The 21,609-nt window shown below is 42.1% G+C and overlaps 1 protein-coding gene across 2 annotated transcripts in view; it reads left to right on the forward strand.

The window, feature by feature from the left end:
* skor2 (SKI family transcriptional corepressor 2) overlaps window positions 1-21,609 on the forward strand; it is a 171,990-nt gene that overhangs the window by 16,183 nt on the left and 134,198 nt on the right. For both annotated transcript variants that reach the window (XM_087994584.1, XM_087994589.1), the window contains exon 2: window positions 4,558-4,628. The gene's annotated coding sequence lies outside the window, so the exon portion shown is untranslated. The remainder of the gene's footprint in view (window positions 1-4,557; window positions 4,629-21,609) is intronic.

The following is a 21,609-nucleotide window of genomic DNA, read 5'->3' on the forward strand; positions in this document are numbered from 1 at the left end:
GTTCCAGCTGTCCGCTGTAGTGGCCGGTATATTGGGTCCAGGTCGATGTGTTTGTTGATGGAGTTTGTGGATGAGTGCCATGCTTCTAGGAATTCCCTGGCTGTTCTTTGTTTGGCTTGCCCTATAATGGTAGTGTTGTCCCAGACGAATTCATGTTGCTTGTCGTCTGCGTGTGTGGCTACTAGGGATAGCTGGTTGTGTCGTTTCGTGGATGCGGATCGTTAGCTGTCTTCCTGTTTGTCCTATATAGTGTTTTGTGCAGTCCTTGCATGGGATTTTGTACACTACATTAGTTTTGCTCATCCTGGGTATCGGGTCCTTCGTTCTGGTGAGTTGTTGTCTGAGTGTGGCTGTTGGTTTGTGTGCTGTTATAAGTCCTAGTGGTCGCAGTAGTCTGGCTGTCAGTTCTGAGACGTTCTTGATGTATGGTAGTGTGGCTAGTCCTTTGGGTTGCGGCATGTCCTCGTTCCGTTGTCTTTCCCTTAGGCATCTGTTGATGAAATTGCGAGGATATCCGTTTTTGGCGAATACCTTGTATAGGTGTTCCTGAAGATTAGATTAGATTAGATTAGATTACTTACAGTGTGGAAACAGGCCCTTCGGCCCAACAAGTCCACACTGACCCGCCGAAGCGCAACCCACCCAGACCCATTCCCCTACATTTACCCCTTACCTAACACTACGGGCAATTTAGCATGGCCAATTCACCTGACCTGCACATTTTTGGACTGTGGGAGAAAACCGGAGCACCCGGAGGAAACCCACACAGACACGAGGAGAATGTGCAAACTCCACACAGTTAGTTGCCTGAGGCGGGAATTGAACCCAGGTCTCTGGCGCTGTGAGGCAACAGTGCTAACCACTGTGCCACCGTGCCGCCCAGGATCTTCCTCTTCCTCATTTTTGCAGTTCTGGTGTGCTGCAGTGTGTTATGGCCCTTTTGAATAGTGTCTTGATGCAACTTCATGTGTGTGTATTGGGGTGGTTGCTTTCATAGTTCAGGACTTGGTCTGTGTGTGTGGCTTTCCTGTGTACCTTTGTGGTGAATTCTCCGTTTGGTGTTCTCTGAACCATCACGTCTAGGAATGGGAGTTGGTTGTCCTTTTCTTCCTCTCTCGTGAATCGGATTCCTGTGAGTGTGGAGTTGATGATCCGGTGTGTTTTCTCTATTTCCGTGTTTTTAATGATTACAAAGGTGTCATCAACGTATCTGACCCAGAGTTTGGGTTGAATTAGTGGTAAGACTGTTTGTTCTAACCTTTGCATTACTGATTCTGCTATGAGTCCCGAGATCGGTGAGCCCATGGGTGTTCCGTTGATTTGTTCGTATATCTGGTTGTTGAATGTGAAGTGTGTTGTGAGGCACAAGTCCAGTAGTTTAAGTATGCCATCTTTGTTGATGGGTTCAACGTCCTGTTGTCTGTTATGTCTGTTCAGCAGGTTGGCTATTGTTTCTCTGGCTAGGGCTTTGTCAATAGAGGTGAACAGTGCCATTACGTCGAATGAGACCATGGATTCTTCCTTGTCTATGTGTATATTTCTGATGATGTCCAAGAATTCCTGTGTTGATTGTATAGAGTGTCTGGATCCGCTGATCAGGTGTTTCAGTTTCTGCTGTAGTTCTTTAGCCAGTTTGTGTGATGGTGTCCCTGGTAGTGATACTATGGGTCTGAGTGGGATGTCTGGTTTGTGCACTTTAGGTAGTCCATAAAATCTGGGGGTGTTGTTGCTTTCAGGTTTCATTCTTTGTAGGTCAGACCTGGTTATCTGTCCGTTTTTTTGTAGGTTCCTCAGTGTGTTGTTTATCCTATTGGTGAGCTGTGGGGTGGAATGTAGTGTACAAAATCCCATGCAAGGACTGCACAAAACACTATATACGACAAACAGGAAGACAGCTAACGATCCGCATCCACGAACATCAACTAACCACGAAACGACACGACCAGCTATCCCTAGTAGCCACACACGCAGACGACAAGCAACATGAATTCGACTGGGACAACACTACCATTATAGGGCAAGCCAAACAAAGAACAGCCAGGGAATTCCTAGAAGCATGGCACTCATCCACAAACTCCATCAACAAACACATTGACCTGGACCCAATATACCGGCCACTACAGCGGACAGCTGGAACTGACAACCGGAAGCGGCAGGGACAGGCCACTATAAATGCCGGAGGAAACACCACAGAAGCGCTTCACAGGAGGCTCCCAAGCTCCCAAGATGTCACCTAGACAGGGGACGAAACATTTGCAACAAAAACGTCCAGCTCGGCGAACAGAACCACAGCATGTATTTGCATGTTCAAAGCATCCATGCCTTGTCTTGCTTCACCTGCCATGCCATGTTATTAGTTAGCACGTTATTAATTCACACATTATTACCTTCAACCAGAACCAAAGGTATTAGTTCATGACCTCTTTAATGCAGTTATATAAACATCCAATGCATTTTGATGCACAGCGCACTGAGACATCAGTTTAACACCTAAAATATTGGCCAACTGCCTATATGGCAAACATACTGCTCTTATATTCAATCAAATGGCTATATCACAAATTGGCTAATCCTCAGTTTAACCAAGGAGGGAAGTCACAGTCTGTCAGGGGCTTCCAGCACCGTCAGTTAGAAGCACAGTGAGCACACTCTCCAGAAACCCGGCTACACTCATTGTCAGTTCGCAATACTCAAGGTCGGGGCATCTGTCCAACTACAATCCACGAAGTCAGTCCTAAAAAGGCCATCACAAACAGGAGAATTAAGTTTAATCAGTCAGGGAATTACAAACACAGCAATCATGGCCTGGTCAGTCACATCCAGGGACTGCTCATCCAAGTCAGTGTCCATCTGCTATGCGAGGGGTCTGTAGGTTCAATCGCTGATAAAATGGGTGGGGGAGTCAAGGCCAGGCAGGGACATCAAAGGCGCTGTGACGGGGTGGTGGAGGGGATGCTCAAGGTGTATAGGGAATGTGAAACAGTGTCAGAGGACATGTTAGCCAGGGCAAGGGTGAGGCATGTTATTGGCAGTGAACACCACCATGGCCTCCACATAGGAAACTGAGAAGAGCAGAGCAGGCATTATTAACCTTCTAATTCCAGGATTCTGGGGTCAGGAAGGACAGATTGAGGTTGAGTTCAATATGATCTGTCTCCGCAGGGCAGGGATGGGTGGGGTAGTGAGAAGGGAAAGGGTAAAAACAATGACTGCAGATGCTGGAAACCAGATTCTGGATCAGTGATGCTGGAAGAGCACAGCAATTCAGGCAGCATCCGAGGAGCTTCAGCCTTGAATGTTCCAGGGGCTCCTATATAATCGGGATTAGGGCTCATGCAGATGGTGTCCACTGCGAGCCATGTTCCCTCCCATCACTTCCTGGGTGGACGGAGTCACTGTCACTTTCAGCAAAAAAAATCAGAACCCATGTCTCCATAAGGGAAGGGGAGAATACATGAAGCGTGCATTTACAAGCTCCTGCTACATTTCATTCGTATACATTTGTTTGCAAATTTGCAAAGTATGCAGAGTGCAAATGCTTATGCATAAAATGTTGATCAAAGGTGAATTGCACTATGCAATTGGTATTAACGGAACTAACAATGTCTGCTTAGGGATGTAGAGGTTAATGTCAATCACTTTAAAGGAGACAGCTGTTGGCCAAAGCACCCTGTCAGTTGTGGAACTTCTGAGGATGCTGTTGGATGAGGGGAACATCATAGTCATGTAAGTTTGACAGCAAGTGATTCAAGAACATCCATATGCTTCTGAATTAAAATATTTCCTAGGTACTCATCATTTAAACGTAATGCTACTTTCTTGAATTTGTTCCTACCAGTGTGGATAAGTTCACATTTCAACACATTGTACTCCATTGGCCATTTTCATGCCCACTCACCAATCCAAGCCACATTCCTTCACTGTCTCTGTTTATTCCTCACTGTGTATTTACCCAACTGACTTTGTTAGGAAATCTGGTCACTTTGCACTCAGTCTCCTCATCTAAATCATTAACGTAGACTGTAAATTGTTAAGGCCCAAGTACCAATCCTTGCAATGCCATCTCTAATCAAAGGCTGTGAACTGAGAAAAGTCCCATTTATTCCTCTTAATTTTGGTCCTTTAATCAATTCTCAATCCAAGCTTCTGATCCCAAGATTCATAATTTTGTGTAATAACTTTTTTTTATGTGGAATTTCATCAATTACTTGTTGGAAAACCAAATACCTCACATCAATTACAATCTCCCTTATCCATTTCACTTGCTATATTCTCCAAAAACTCTTACCAGATTTGACAATTTCAGTTTGATGAAGCTATGTTGATTCTGCTTCATCAAGTTATAATTTTCCAAGTGTTGTCATTTATCTGTTGATGCCAAGCTATTTCTTTTCACCTACTGATTTCTTTAAGATCACCCTTTTTGTTCAATCATTGGTTCCCCAATGTTTCCAGGATGATTTTTGTCCACGCAATCACAAAGACAGTTGTTGATTTAATGTCTCTGCCATTTCCATATTCCTCTTTATAATGTCACCTGTCTCTGCCCCTGACCAGGTTCATCATTGCCCTAAAGGGACAGGTCACTGAGATGAAGCATACCAGCCTCCACAATGGCCGAGGTTCAGGTAGGACGACTGGCACATGGAAGTGACTGAGTTTGTGAAGACTTTATCACTTTTTACAGATGGAGCTCAGGATGAGTTTTAACTAGTTTCTTCAGCAATTGGATACCCATTCCAATGGTAGCCAGACTCGAGTTTCTGACTGCACAGGTCAGATGAGTGCTCAAGATTCAAACCTAATGTCCCTGTGAACAAGAGTTACCTTCCCATTGACTTTAAAACCTCCATCAGTGTCAGCATGGAAAGTGAGTTAATGAGTATGTGTGCAATACTCGGAGCTACAGAACATAGGCACCCCGTGTACTAGGCCATGGATGATCCACTAATCTATATAAAATGTTTTAAGAATGTCAACCACACTTCAAATTTTTGTTTTAAGTTCCAAGAAATAAAGAGAGAAAGAAGGGTACTCATTTCAAACAAGATTCAAAAAATTGGAAGAACCTGCTAAAATGTCATTTAATGATGCTTTCTTCTGACCTGGACATTTGCAGGTAGCTTTATATCTGCTCAGTCTGCCACACAGCAATTAAGCTCCAAGTGACCTGAGTTGATATTAGACTTTCTAGCCTTAAGGGAACTGGGCCACCTTACAGACAGCTCAAACTTAGCAGTAGAATAATGAATGTTACATTTCATGCCCATATCTTGACAGAAAACAGTGCATCATCTCTCAATATGAACAAAGTAGTCATTTAAATGCTACAATCTAAAATGAATTTATGTGGTGTGTCACGCAACAGTTTATAGCGCTAGTCTCCTTCACTGAAAGTACTACAGAATGTTTGTGTATGAAGCCTCCTGCATGTTACTCCCGGATGTATCCAAAATCCTTCTACATAATAATTGCATTTATTCTCCAGGTCAGCGTGGTGAATTCTGCCATTGTGTCATGTCCCATTGAACTGTTGTCAGCTGTTGTAGGACTACTCAGTTGCCTGTCTTTAGAAAACATTTAAAAAATATTTGAACAATATGTTTTTCACAATTTGAGTTGCATTGAATAGCATTCTGTAATTCTGGATTAGTGGTGCTGGAAGAGCACAGCAGTTCAGGCAGCATCCAAGGAGCAGCGAAATCGACGTTTTGGGCAAAAGCCCTTTTGCCCGAAACGTCCATTTCGCTGCTCCTTGGATGCTGCCTGAACTGCTGTGCTCTTCCAGCACCACTAATCCAGAATCTGGTTTCCAGCATCTGCAGTCATTGTTTTTACCTCTAGCATTCTGTAATGCTTATTATCACTTTTAAACTTCTTGTGCTGTCACACTCGGTGTCAAAGGAAAGTCAGCCACCCGTGGCTAAATTAAATCTAACAGAAACACAGCTAATTGCATTATTCCATGTAGTCTGATGAAATTGCATTATGTAAAGTGCTAAAAAGGCTGTTAAGCTGTCCAGTGCCAGTTGTAGGAATTCAGAATTCATTGGTTAATGCAGTAATTGGATGCAGATGACCCTTGAGGGGCCAATGAGGAACGTTGCAGCCACTTAGAGAGGAAATAACAGCCATTCGAATACTGAATAAGGCACCAACTGTCCCATAAGTAATAAGTATTTGGCAACAATTTACACAATCTTTGTGCCAGCTGTTTCCCACAAGAAGGTATTTGGTAAATGACGAAGTTTTGGAAATAATGTGCAGATTTATTTTCTCTCTGCCACATTGCTGTACCTTCTGTAGAAGTGGGAGCTGATGGGTTTGAGAAATGGCACAGTGATCACCATTATCCCAATCTGACAATGGTGGAATAGCAATTCATCTTGAGGGGCAACTTAGAAAAGGTCGTAGTGAATAGTGACTCAATTTATACTCCACTCCATCTTTCAGTTGCATTTTACACCTACATGTTAAGATGTATAATTGATCAGAACTTATAACTTAAGATGTTGGGTTGATATTGAGGAACTGTGCTCAATCTATCTTTGAAGATGGAAGGAAGATATTACATACACACAAACCCGGTGGGGGGGGGGGGGGGGGGGTGCTGCTATTTGTCCTCTCAAGCCTACTGCACCATCCAATAAAATCATGGCTGATCTATTTGAAACCTCAAATTCACATTCCTGCCCACTCTTGATACCCTTTCACTTCGTGCTTGAAAAAAATTAATCTTAACTCTGTTTTAACTTGATGACCCCAATTTTTAAACAGTGACCCAAATCCTAGCTTCTCCTGTAACAGGAAACACTCTCTCCATATCCACTGTATTAAGACCAATGGGACTTACAATTAAGTTACAATTAAGTCGCCTCTTACTCTCCAAATTCCAGTAGATAAAGGCCCAGCCAGTCCTCATAAGACAACCTGCCCATTTCATGCATTAGTCTGGTAGATAGAAAAAAAAAGTGCTACCTTATCAAATGCATATGGAAGCAGAATCATTTCTTTGGAGTTTAATTTGTTGTATTACAGAGCAATGAAGCAAGAGCAAGCCCAATAGGATTCCATTCATTATGTTTGTAAATCCTGGTTGCTTGATTGCCCTGGATTTAAATACTGTTGAAAGAAGAGACACGTTGCTGGGGATTTTCATCTTGCACTCATCACAACTAATGCCAAATTTCAAACTATCAGAACATTTTGTCCTGCAGAAAACACCGTGATGCTAATTGGTTGGCAGGTTGACTGTGATTAGTCAATTAGTCATGGAGAAAATAAAAGGGAATGTAGGCTCTCCATCCTTGTGGTTGTTTCAAGGTGCAAGGTCTCAGATAATCAGTCAAGCTGCAATTTGGCTGATTTGCAGAAGTAAACTATTCAGACACAAGGCCTCATTCTCTGCCAACAGAAGGAGTAGCATGGTGGCTCAGTGATTAGCACTGCTGCCTCAGACCCAGGGACCAGGGTAATTCCAGACCCAGGCAAATGTCTGTGTGGAGCTTGCACATTCAGTCTGTGTCTGTGTGGGTTTGCTCCAGTTTCCTCCCACAGTCCAAAGATGTGCAGGTTAGGTGGATTGGCCATGCTAAATTGCCCCAAGTGTTCAGGGAGATGTAGGTTAGGTGCATTAGTCAGGGGAAATGTAAAGTAATGGGGTAGGGGAATACTCTTCGGAGGATCAGTTTGGACTTGGGCGTAAAGACTGGCTTCCACACTATAGGGATTCTATGATTAAGAAGAAATATGTTCTATATTGCCAAGGAGGAGAGTGTCAGTGGCTCAGAAGTAGAGTTTATGATGGAAACAAAATGACTTCAGTGTCAGTAATATTTAGTTGGAAAAATTTTCAGATGAACTATCCCATAATTTAGAGATGGAGGAACTGAAAGATGTAGTGCAACATAGAGCTGGATGCCATCAACCTATAATGTTGAGACCCAGTCCATTTTTCTGAAGTTTCACTTTACACTATTTTAGCAAAAATATTCACTCATTTACCTCAACTGGGTTAAACCTCCAATAAATGATGGGAAAGAGGAATTTTAGAAAAGCAAGTAAGATTTTGTACATTAGTGTTAACTGCATAATTTCTTTAAATTAATTTGACTGCTAATAATTAAAATAGTACGATAACATTTGGGAATTAACAATCAACAGAATTCATGTTCTATTGTGTACATGTTCTTTGAATATGGTTTGTGTACTATATATATGTACAGAATAAGTTTTCTCATCTAGTTCATTCAATCTTTTACTTGTATATATAACAGCTCTGAAGAGGAGTCATATTGGATTTAGTAGGTTAACTCTGTTTCCCTGTTCCAGTTGCTATCAGACCTGTTGAGTTTCTCCAGCCTTTTCTGTATTTTAGATCTCCCACATCCACAGTATATAGCTTTGTTATATTGCATATTAATATCTGTTGTATTGAATTAATCATTCTTTTTTTTTGGAAAGTCAAGATAAATAAAATTCAGGTTATTTAATCTACTTTGCACAATTGTACAGTTACAATAGCCCTCTGCCAAAGACAAATGCCTGAATTTTTGCTCATGAATAGAGAGCACAGAAACAGGACAATTCCCAACTTGCAAACCCAACCTGGAAAGAGTCATCGAGGTGTACAGCATGGAAACTAATCCTTTGGTCCAACTCATCTCTGCCGACAAAATATCTGAAATTGACCCATTTGCCAGCATTTGGCCCATTTTCTCTAAACCCTTGCTATACATGTGCCCATCCAGATTCCTTTTAAATGTTGTAATTGTACCAGCCTCCACCACTTCCTCTGGCAGCTTGTTCCACAGACACACCACCCTCTGCTTGAAAATGTTGCCCCTCAGATCTCTTTTAAATCTTTCCCCTCTCACCTTAAACCTATGCCCTCTAACTTTGGACTCCCTTACTCTGGGAAAAAGACCTTGGCTATCCCCCCTAGGTTTTATAAAACTCTATAAGGTCACCTATCAGCCTCTGACACTCCAGGGAAAATAGCCCCAGCCTATTCAGACTCTCCCAATAGCTCAAACCCTCCAATCCTGGCAACATCCTTGTAAATCTTTTCTGAACCCTGAGTTTAACATCTTTCCTATAGCAGGGAGACCAAAATTGAACAGAGAATTCTAAAAGTGGCCTGACCAATATCTTGTACAGCCGCAACGTTACATCCTAACTCCTTACTCAATGCTCTGACCAATGAAGGTAAGCATACCAAATGCCTTCTTCATCACCAGAGTGCTTGGTAAGTTTTATTTCAGTACTGTTGGGGATGGGACAGTTATTAGGAAAGTCATGCTTAGTGCACCCAGAGAAGGGGTGCATAGTGCAGAGGCAGACTGGGTAAACCTTGATGATCCAGCATATTGTCCCATCTGAGAAAACAACTACAAAAAATAACCCTGCAGCCATCAGCCCACGTACTCACCACCCTGCGTCTTACAAACTCCACCCAATCAAATTCATACCAGTCCAGTCCCAATGCACCCCAATTGTTCCTTTTTGCTCCATATGTCAACAGGCATCCCTCCACCATCAACTTTTATCGGCCTTATGCCAAATTAATGCCAACTAATGATAATCCTTGCTCCTGAAATACCACCTGTGCATTTACACCTTCCATAGCAAATCACCCAATGTCACCAACATTTGAACTTGGGACCCATGTCAAGAATAATTAAAATTATTAAGCTTCTATTGATTAATTTATAACTTTAAAAATGTTCTTATTAATATAATCTCCTACATATGTTTCCTCATTTCACACCCCTCATTCACTGGAAACTGTTTACTTCAACTTACATTGTCCTAGCTCAACATTATTTTTAACATCTCCATCAAACACATTATATTCTCCTTTACTTAAAAGAAAACACCCCAATTTTAAAACTCTTTGTTCATCTATCTTCATACTAGATAGAATCCCATTATGCTCTACTGTACCTGCTCCATTACCTGACCATCCTTCCAATAATGTGAGGGCAATTGCTGCACATTATATCATTAATTTACTAAGGTTTAATAATTCACCATTACAACCTCAATTTTATATTCTACCTTCTTTCCAAACTCAGGATTTTTTTTCTTTTTTTATCCACTTCTGGTGCTGCTTTTAACATCTTGTGAACTTGAATCTTCAAGTCTCCCTGCTTGTTTAAATCAACAAGCTTACCCACATTGGATGCCGAATTTTCTAATTTTAGGCAAGGTCAAGCACCTTGCATTTACTAATACTGGATTCCATTTGTTACTTCTTTTTGTCCATTTTATTGCCCCGCCAAGATTTCCTTGGAACATTCTACGTTCCTGTTCCTAAGGACTTCTTGCTCAATTTAGACATTGGGTGCAGATTTGGAAGTGGGGGGGGGGGGGGGGGGGGAGTTAAGGATTATGAGAAATAATTATCTTTGACATAAATGACATAATCCCACCTCCACTGACTCCTGTGCACCAACATTAACCCAAGCATCAGTGGCAGAAAGCCAACTGAAGTCATTAATGAAGCACTTTATGGCATTTTCCAATGGCACTTCCAGCACTTGGGTACCCACAGTGTCTACAGTTTGTAAAGGCTAGTGCACAGAGTGTCATAACAGTAAATACAATCAGCACGCTAAAGCTAAAATTGGGTAAGACTGAAATGATCATGCTTATGTCTTGGAGATTGATGTCAAGGACAGTCCTAATGGTGATGAAATGGCTGCCAGTAGCGCAAACTAATTTGCAGCTCCATTTCATGCCACCTTCTGTCTCACTGCATTGAAGTCAGCAGGACCCTCACTGCCAGTGCAGCTAAAGCTATTGCATACACACGTAATCATTCCCGAAGACCAGGAAAGCAGGAGTCACGAGGGAGGATATGGGGGGTCACCATTTAGAATTGAGATTAGGAGAAATTTCTTCGCCCAGAGAGTGGTGAACCTGTGGAATTCTCCATCTCAGAAAGCAGTTGAGGCCAAAACATTAAATGTTTTCAAGAAAGAGATAGTTATAGTTCTTAGATCTTAGGGATCAAAGGGTATGGGTGGAAAGTGAGAACAGGGAACTGAGTTGGATGACTAGCCAAGTTCTTATGGAATGGTGGAGCAGGCTCAGAGGGCCGAATGGCCAACCCCTGTTCCTATTTTCTATATTATCAGTGCATATTTGTCTTCCAGCCTCTATAACCAGCTTTAATTGAATGGTGATCCAAGTGTCAGACTCCTAATTGGATATGTCTGGGAATATTGCAGTAGCCATCCCATTGTACAGGCAAAGTAAAAATGGTTCTATCATCCAGGAAATTCAGCCCTAGGTCACTAAATCAGGCAAAGCCTAAGCCGTACTAACAATGAGCACCCTTTATTTCAGTCCTAAACCATGGACAGACCTTATAGTGCCTTCTCCCTACATGAAAGCTGCAGCATCTCTATTAAGAGCAGAATACTGTCAATGCTGAAATCTGAAACAAACACAGAGAATGCTGGAGAAACTCAACAGGTCTGGCAGTATCTGCGGAGGGAGAAACAGAGTTATCATTTTGAGTCTGGTGTGACTCATCTTCAGAACATCTCAGTTTTGAACACCAGCCATTCAAGCAACTGCACTGGTTGATCAATCCAGTTCAGCACTGTTGTCTGTCCCATTTAGCTGAGCTACCAACCCAATGCAGAGATCAAGCAAATTTCATTCCATAAATCTGAGCAGAAAGGATTAAGTAAAATAGTATTCAAACTAACTGTGTCAGGGAACTTGGTTAGACAAAAATTGCCATTGTGGAAGCTAATTCTATAAATATTTTAAAAGGGAATTGGGCAGGTTCTTGCAGGTTCTGCCATTTCTTTATTATCTCCCATTAATTCTCCATTCTCTCTAGAGGACCAAATTCACTTTACTGACACTTTTATTTTTGATACCTTTAGAAACTGTTGGTTTATGCTTTTACATTTCCAGTTAGCTTACTTTTATGATCCAATTTATTTGTCCTGATCAACCTCTTATTCATTCTCTGCTGTTCTTTGTATTCTGATCTATTATCTGGCATTCCATTCAATTTTCCACAATTGTATGCTTTTCATTAGATTTAATTCTCTATTTAACTGTTTTTTTAGTTGAGTATGGATAGTGGCCCACTCCTTGGAATTTTTCTTTATAGTAGGAATGTACTTATATAATTAGAGGTCTCTAACCAAATGAGTTAATGTGTCATTGAAGGCAACAATCTGCCTTCAAAATTATTCACTGGGGCATCCAAAAGCATGGTGCTTTACTTTTTACGAATTCATGGTCATTGGATGCCAGGATTCATTACCTAATTCATTACCTAATTACCTAAAACTAGAGGGCATAGGTTTAAGGTGAGAAGGTATACATTTAAAAGTGTCCATAGAAGCAATTTTTTCACACAAAGGGTGGTGAGTGTCTGGAACAGGAAGCAAGAGGTAGTGGTGGAGGTGAGTACAAATTTATAATTTAAGAAACATCTGAACAGGTACATGGATGGAATAGGTATGGAGCAGTATATACCAAATGCAGGCAAATGGGACTAGCTTACACTGTGAAAACTGGGCAGCATGGACAAGCTAGGCTGAAGGACCTATTTTACGTTGTAAACCTCAAAAGCAAATGCTAGCTGTCATTGTGAACATGGTGGTGATCTGGCGACCTGACAACTGTAAGGCTATTTCAGAATCGATTAGTTTGGGAACACAAATAATCGACACCACAGAAGGACAGAAGAATTCCTCCTCTAAAACACATCAGACAGGTTTTAGAGCAAACTAGTAGCCATTACAAATGCAATCTTTCATCTTCAGGTTTGTTTGTTATGCTTGTTTTGTTAACAAAAGTTAAAATTTCCAACTGCTCTAGTGAGATTATGAACTCATGCCTGCAGATCTTTGGTCCAGATTTAAGGATATCTAGTCCAGTGATACAACCGCTGCATAACCATTCTCATGAGCCAGACATTTAGACGAGTTCTGAAGAGGTACAACTCTGCTGGCAGCTGCCAGGTTAACCACAGTTTTATAACCACATTGTAATTTTCATAATACTGGATCATCAGTTTCCCAATGGAAATAGGTCAATAGCCTGAATAAGTGGCACTAGCATCAAGGTATCAATCCCCAATTCTACAACCTTTGTGAGCAAAGAAAAGTTCCAACCTGTTAATGTGAAACTATCATATGATAATAGACAAAGATTGTAAACATGAATTCAATGGTAAATCATGACTGATTAAAGCTTTATAATAAAAACCAAAAGAGCTGCAAATGCAGTAAATCAGAGACATTGGAAGATGGACATCCTCTGAGGAAGGGTTTCTCTCAACAGATGCTGCCAGACCTGCTGAGCTTTTCCAGCAATTTCTATTTTTGTCAAAGCATTATAATAACTATCCTACACCATGTGTACATATTTACCATACAGACACAACATACAAAGAAAACTCCCCCAATTACTCAACTGTTTTCCTCAACAGCCAGAGAGTCATAGAGACATACAGCATGGAAACGGACCCTTCAGTTCTACTAGTCTATCCCAACCATAATCCCAAACTAAACTGGTCCCACCTGCCTACACTTGGCCCATTTCCCTCCAAACCTGTATCCACTACTTCTTCTGGAAGTTCATTCCACATGTGAACCACTCTCTGTGTAAAAACATTGCCCCTTATGTCTTTTTTAAATCACTCTGCTCTCATCTTGAAAATGCTCCCTAGACTTCAAATCTCCTGTCCTATGGAAAAGACACCTACCATTCACCTTTTCTATACCCCACCCAACCCAAAAGGTGAACTCTGATTTTTCTTTACAAATGCTGCCAGACCTGCTGAGCTTTTCCAGCAGTTTCTGTTTTTGTTTCTGATTTACAGCGTGCAGAGTTATTTTGGTTTTTATTTAGTGTCTCAACCTCCTGCGCTCCAGTGAAACAAGTCCCAGCCTATCCAGCCTCTCCATATAACTCAAACCCTCCATTCCTGGCAACATCCTGATAAATCTTTTCTGAACCCTCTCCAACCGAATAATATTCTTCCAAAAACAAGGAGACCAGAACTGCACAATGTACTCAGATTGTAGTGCTGCATTTATGTTCCCTCATGGATGGGTTTGAAGATGGAACGGGGGGATTGTAAAACCCAGTGGGTGGACTTGACCTCTTCACCTGTCCCAGCTTGTATGAAATTTTAGAGGGTACAGTGGGGGCATAAGGCATCCCACCCAACTATCAACCAAATAAGGCCCTTAAATAACCAATGAAGTGACTGTGTCTCCAGTGGCAAGGAGTGAGGTGCTGACCTCTAGAAATCCCATTAGCAATAGCTGTCTGGGCCAGTCTCAAACTAAAACATTCTTTGAGGGAGCGGGGTGTTGTCCCATCAGGGACCATGCCCACTTACTCTCCTGTCGTTGGCCTCTCAAGCCCAGCTTCCCACCCACCTTATCCTCTTCTCCAGGGTCTGCAAGCTAGACTTCAGCTACATTGGGGAAGTGATGGCCTAGTGGTATTATCGCTGGACTGATAATCCAGACTCCCAGTTCTGAAGATCAAGGTTCAAACCCTGCCTTGACAGATGGTGCAATTTGAATTCAATGAAAAAAATCTGGAATTAAGAGTCAAATAATAACCATGAAACCATTGTCAATTGTCAGGAAAAACTCATCTGGTTCACTAAGGAAGGAAATTACCATCCTTACCTGGCCTGTTCTACATGTGACACGAATCCCTCAGCAATAAATGCCTGCCTAGCAAGTAACAACCTTATCCTGTGAATGAATCAAAAAACACCTACCTTGGTGCCTGGCACCAGCAATGATGCTTGTCATATCAGCAGAGGCCACCATTTAGCAGCAGGAACAGTGAGCGTGAGGACCAGGGGACTGCCGGGAAAATAAATTTCCTTCTAAAAGAACTGACTTCGAAAGTTTGAAGCAGCAGCGGAATGGTGAGAGCGAGGACCAGGGGGCTACCGAGAAGGTAAGGTTCCCTCTAAAAGGACTGACTTTGAGAGTCAGCGGCCTCCATTTTCAGCAGCAGCAGGAACTGTGCAAGCGAGGACCAGGGGACTGCTGGGAAAGTAAATTTCCCGCTAGAAGGACTTACCTCAAGAGTCAGTAGCCTCCATTTTGCAGCAGTAGCAGGAACAGTGACAGCGAGGATTCCTTTTCATTTCAACAGCAGAACTGAGTGGGAGCGGTGAGAGTGAGGAGCTGAGTGGAAGTGGTCGAAGTGCACTCTAGGAAGATGGGTGAACTGATATATTTGGGCAGCGGCTAAACCCGAGACACAACACGTGTAGTGTCTCCTAGCTGCCCTCCCCCTCTAACCAAAAGATAAATTCTGTAGTGTATTGAAAAGGTAAGGATTTTCTATTTCTTTTTTATCGTACAATTAGTAAAATCCTTTCTTCTTTTCTTTTTTCATTTAACTATTATTTGATATTATAGTTGGGCTAAGTTAAGCTTAAGAATAAAAATGGCAAGAGATCCCAGACCATGTTAGGTTATGCTGCTCTTGTTAAATGTGCGAGCTCAGGGACACACTGATGTCCCTGACTCCTTCACATGCAGGAATTGTGTCCAGCTGTAGCTCTTGTTAGACCGTATGATGGCTCTGGAGCTGTGGATGGACTCACTTTGGAGCATCCACGATGCTGAGGAAGTTGTGGATAGCACATTTAGTGAATTGATCACACCGCAGATTAGGATTGCTGAGGAAGAATGGGAATGGGTGACCAAAAGGCAAGGAAAGAGCAGGAAGGCAGTGCAGATATCCCCTGCGACCATCTCTCTCCAAATCAGGTATACCGTTTTGGATACTGTTGGGAGAGATGGCTCCCCAGGGAAAGGCAGTAGCAGCCAGATTCATGAGAGTGTGGCTGGCTCTCTGGTCGAGAAAGAGACTCCTGAATGGTATGTTGCCTCCCAGGTGCACGGGTCAGGGATGTCACAGATCAGCTACAGAACATTCTGAAGGGGGAGTGTGAACAGCCAGTTGTCATGTTGCATATAGGCACCAATGATATAGGTAAAAAAATGGGATGAGGTCCTACAAGCAGAATTTAGGGAGTTAGGAGCCAATTTGAAAAGTAGGACCTCAGAGGTAGTAATCTCAGGATTGCTGCCAGTGCCACATATTAGTCAGAGTAGAAATGAAAGAATAGGCAGGATGAATGCATGGCTTAAGAGATGGTGCAGGAGGGAGGGGTTCAGATTTTGGGGATATTGGGACCGGTTCTGGGGGAGGTGGGACTATTTCAGTCGGATGGTCTACACCTGGGCCGGACTGGAACTAATGTCCTAGGGGGTGCTTTTGCTAACACTGTGGGGTGGGTTTAAACTAATGTGCTGAGGAATGGGAACCACAGAGTCAGAGAGTCATAGAGATGTACAGCACGGAAACAGACCCTTCGGTCTAACCTGTCCATGCCGACCAGATATCCCAACCCAATCTAGTCCCACCTGCCAGCACCTGGCCCATATCCCTCCAAACCCTTCCTATTCATATACCCATCCAAATGCCTCTTAAATGTTGCAATTGTACCAGCCTCCACCAGTTCCTCTGGCAGCTCTTTCCATAGACGTACCACCCTCTGCATGAAAACGTTGCCCCTTAGGTCTCTTTTAGATCTTTCCCCTCTCACCCTAAACCTATGCCCTCTAGTTCTGGATTCCCCCACCCCAGGGAAAAGACTTACTCTATTTATCCTATCCATGCCCCTCATAATTTTATAAACCTCTATAAGGTCACCCTTCAGCCTCCGACGCGCCAGAGAAAACAGCCCCAGCCTGTTCAGCCTCTCCCTGAGGTCAAGTCCTCCAACCCGGCAACATCCTTGTAGATCTTTTCTGATGTCACAAATGACACAACACCTTTCCAATAGGAAAGAGACCAGAATTGCACGTAATATTCCAACAGTGGCCTAACCAATGTCCTGTACAGCCGCAACGTGACCTCCCAACTCCCGTACTCAATACTCTGACCGATAAAGGAAAGCATACCAAACGCCTTCTTCACTATCCTATCTACCTGCGACTCCATTTTCAAGGAGCTTTGAACCTGCACTCCAAGGTCTCTTTGTTCAGCAACACTCCTTAGGACCTTACCATTAAGTGTGTAAGTCCTGCTAATGTATGTTTTCCCAAAATGCAGCACCTCGCATTTATCTAAATTAAACTCCATCTGCCACTTCTCAACCCATTGACCCATCTGGTCAAGATCCTGTTGTAATCTGAGTTAACCTGCTTCACTGTCCACTACATTTCCAATTTTGGTGTCATCTGCAAACTTAATAACTCTACCTCTTATGCTCACATCCAAATCATTTATATAAATGACGAGAAATAATGGACCCATCACTGATCCTTGTGGCACTCCACTGCTCACAGGCCTCCAGTCTGAAAACAACCCTCCACCACCTCCCTCTGTCTTCTACCTTTGAGCCAGTTCTGTATCCAATTGGCTAGATCTCCCTATATTTCATGAGATCTAACCTTGCTAACCAATCTCCCATGGGGAACCTTGTCGAACGCCTTACTGAAGTCCATATAGATCATATCTACCGCCCTGCCCTCATTAATCCTCTTTGTTACTTCTTCAAAACACTCAATCAAGTTTGTGAGACATGATTTCCCATGCACAAAGCCATGACGTGTCACCAAATACCAGACTAATGACATTTACAAGTTTGCTGATGACACCACCATAGTCGGTCAAATCTCAGATGGCAATGAAACAGACTACAGATGGGAGGTTTGAAGACCTGGAAAAATTGTGCGCTGACAACAACCTAGCTCTAAATGATGGCAAAACCAAGGAACTCATTATTGAGTTTCAGCTGGATGTTACTCATGCTCCCCTACACATGAATAGCACAGAGGTGGAACGAGTGGAGAGTGTCAAACTCCTGGGAGTGGTCATCAACAACAAGCTTTCTTGGACTCTTCATGTGGACGCATTGGTTACAAAGGCCCAACAACATCTCTTCTTCCTCAGGCTTGTCCTAGGATGGATGTGTTGTCCCAATCGAAGTAGTGTCCTTCCTCATATGTATGTAAGGATACTAGTAAGAGAGGGTCATGTCGGGATACATGAACATCAACTAGTCACAAAACAAACAGAGACACGCATAAGAATTCCTAGAAGCATGGCATTCCAACCGGAACTCTATCAAAAAACACATCAAATAGACCCCATCCCTGAGAAAAAGAATCGGAAATGACATCACCACAGGATATGATGTCACCAAGGGAAATGAGATCACCAACCCAAAGAAATCCAAACATATAAATAGAAAGCAGGAAATATCAACAATGCTTCGCCCAGAGGCTTACTTAAGATGTTACCTAGTAGGGTGACGAAACATCTGGAAATGAACCTTCCATTTCAGCGAGCAAACCTACATCCAGAACTTCAACCTGAGATACAAATCTTCTCAAAACTCGCTAATGAAGAATCTTATTGAAACTATAAGATTCTGGGGAGTTTGACAGGGTAGATGTTGAGAACACCTCTCCACTGGTGGTGATAGCTTAAACTAGGGAACTCATCTAAAACTGAGATGCAAAGGAATTTATTCTGCCAGAGGGTTGTAAACGTCTGGAATTCTCTACCCCATAGAGTTGCGAAGATGTGAATGTTGTGTCACTAAAGTGGAAGGAGATCAATTTTTGAAATATCGAGGAGTTAAGAGTTATAATAAGCTGACATGAAACAGGACTTGAGGCCAGGGGCAGATCAGCCATGATCTTATGGAATAATGGGTCAGGCTTGTGGGGCTGTACGGCCAACTCTTGCTCCTATTCCTATGTTCAGCAAGGAAACTGAGATCACAAAAAGGATGGTGAAAATAAAGTACACACAACAAGATTTTTAGAAAAAGATTGACCTTCACCTCTGGACAATATGGACAGATATAAACCTCAACAGATTAAAGGCATCTACTCTATTTCAACATACCCAGTGCCCTGATGTCACATTGCCTTATTCAACAAAGAATAACTCTGGAGTTAAGAATCTAATGAGGTCCACGAATCCATTGTCAATGGCTGAACAAACCTACCTGGTTCACTAATGCCCTTTCAGGAAAGAAACTGACATCTTTACCTGGTTTGGCCTGCATGTGACTCCAGACCGACAATTGCCTCTTAACTGCTCTCTGGGTAAATTAGGGATTGGCAATAAATGCTGCCTAGCCAGTGACACCCACAACCGTGAATGAATTAAGAAAACAATCTGGATTTGTATTCCAGTAAGGAGGTGTACTAAGCCCACCAAATTGCAATTAGCAGAGTGGAGAGTTATTCACCGTAGCTGGAGATGTGGTCGAACATCGCCTATTGTTTCCTCAATCATTGTGAAGGGAAAAACAATCTGGGTCAGAGTGATATTTAAACTCTTAAGTGGAGCCACAAATCTCCATTAATCCCCCTTTAAAGATCAGACATAATGCTTAATACATCAGTCAGAGAGTAGTTAATGCACAGTCCTACAATAACATACTATAATACCTAACCCTATCAGACTGAATATGCACTTCAGTATTAAATGCAACCTCTACAGAAAGAAATTACATTACTGATCAGCACTTAAAACCTTCTCTTCTTTATTGCTCTTAAAACCTTTTATTCATTGTCCATGTCAGAGACTACAATGGTGGAAATATGCTCTCCAATATTAAGAACAAATCATGTCACAATATAATTAGAGATGAGGCAAGCCATTCATGCAGCAGCACCTTAAAGGTTTCCAATTGTTGTGCTGGTCCCTGAGAGTTTAGACATGAAGATTCTAGTGGTTGCTAACTCAACTCTTCCACATCCTTCTCCACCTCCTGCTCCTCCTGATGCACTTGTTGCTGCCCAGCTAAAGTCTGCTCCCTCAAGATCGCAAATCTGTGTAATTTACAGAAGATGACCGAAAATCCAGATACAAGCTCAGCTTCATACTGTAGAGGTTGTGCAAATCATTTTAGGCAACTGACGTCTTATCTGAACAAATGATTTTTGCTGAACAATATTGAGCATGGCTTTTGCAGCTGGGTTGCTTTGCAGATATGGTTTTGGCTCTGAAAAAATATTGTCAGAGGGATTAGTCCTTATTGCCCAACAGCCCAGTATTTGGTATGGTGCTCTAGTGGAATGAAGGAGCATGGAGGCTTGATGCAGAATGAATGAGCTGTGACTATAGTGCAGATGATGTACACACTACTATATAAATAGCTGCTGATGTGCAAGAGCCAATGGTATGTTGAGTGAACAGTACAGAGCCTGTACTGAGCCTTGGTGAGACCAGAACTGGAGTGTTGTCTGCAATTTTGGTCTTAGTATCTAAGAAAGGATATTCTTGTCATAAGGATAATATGTCTAAGGTTCAGCAGATTGATTCCTAGGAAGGCAGATTGATCATGGGAGAAGAGATTGGGCCGACTGTGCCTGTATTCATTTTAAGAATGGGAGGGTATCTCATTGAAACGTACAAAAAATCTGACAGGAGTAGAGAAACTGAATACAAAGATGATGCTTCCCTGTTTGGGGGGCTCAAGAACAAAGGGGTCATAATATTAGGGTATAGAGTAGGCCATTTAGAATTAAGAGGGGGAGAGCTTTCTTCACTAAGAGGCTGATGAACAGTGGAATTCTCATCATAAAAGGCTGTGGAAGCCAAATCACTGAATAGGTTGAAGAAATAGAAAGATCTCTAGACATTAAAGGCATCAAGGGAAACGAAAGAAAGTGAAAGTAGGGCCTTGAGTTAGAGGATCAACTATGATTGTGTTGAATGATGGAGCAGGGTTGATCAGCCGAATGGTCTACTCCTGCTCCTACTTTCTATGTTTCTCGCTTAATTGATTCCATGCTGGTGATAGAGTTCATACAAGACAATGTATGTGTGTGGTCAGTGGCATATTGGTTAAGGTTAAGGCTGCTGTGAACGTTAACTGTGAAGCTGACCATCTTGATCCAAAAGACAAATGTGCAATTTGCTTCCAATATTGAAAGATCTTGAGTTCTAAATAAATGGTTGTTGCAAGTGTTTTTTTTTGCATTGGATTCTGGCTTTTGTGATTGAAAGTTACAGAAAGAAAAGACTTTTCAAGTATTTTTAAGCATCTAAACAGTCTGGAATTTTTATCCGTACATTTTCCCAAAACTCTTAAGGGGTTATGATCGATATATACAATTGTCTCAGAGACATTACTGACAATATTAATGTGTATCAACGCCAACACCATACTCAAAGTCTTCTCAATCTTCTCTATTTTCTTATAATCATCTGCTCCATCATTCAACACAATCATAGTTGATCCTCTAACTCAAGGCCCTACTTTCACTTTCTTTCGTTTCCCTTGATGCCTTTAATGTCTAGAGATCTTTCTATTTCTTCAACCTATTCAGTACCAACACCCACAACACATAAATCAATATTCTTCGTACAACTCCTCAGCTGCCTGATTTCCCAATGGCTTTTCAACCACAGTAGGCATCAGTCCCACCTGTGATCCAGCTGTATCAGTACCAAGGATAACCTCTGTTTCTGGAACTGAGAATTTCTCTATTACTCCCACTACCAATTCACCACTTTTCACTGGACTCTCCAACTTGACTTTATATAATGGAACATTGC

Source organism: Chiloscyllium plagiosum, unplaced genomic scaffold (genome assembly GCF_037043375.1).
Source record: "Chiloscyllium plagiosum isolate Xiang-an unplaced genomic scaffold, Cpla_swu_hap1 HiC_scaffold_1, whole genome shotgun sequence".
NCBI lineage: Eukaryota > Metazoa > Chordata > Chondrichthyes > Orectolobiformes > Hemiscylliidae > Chiloscyllium > Chiloscyllium plagiosum.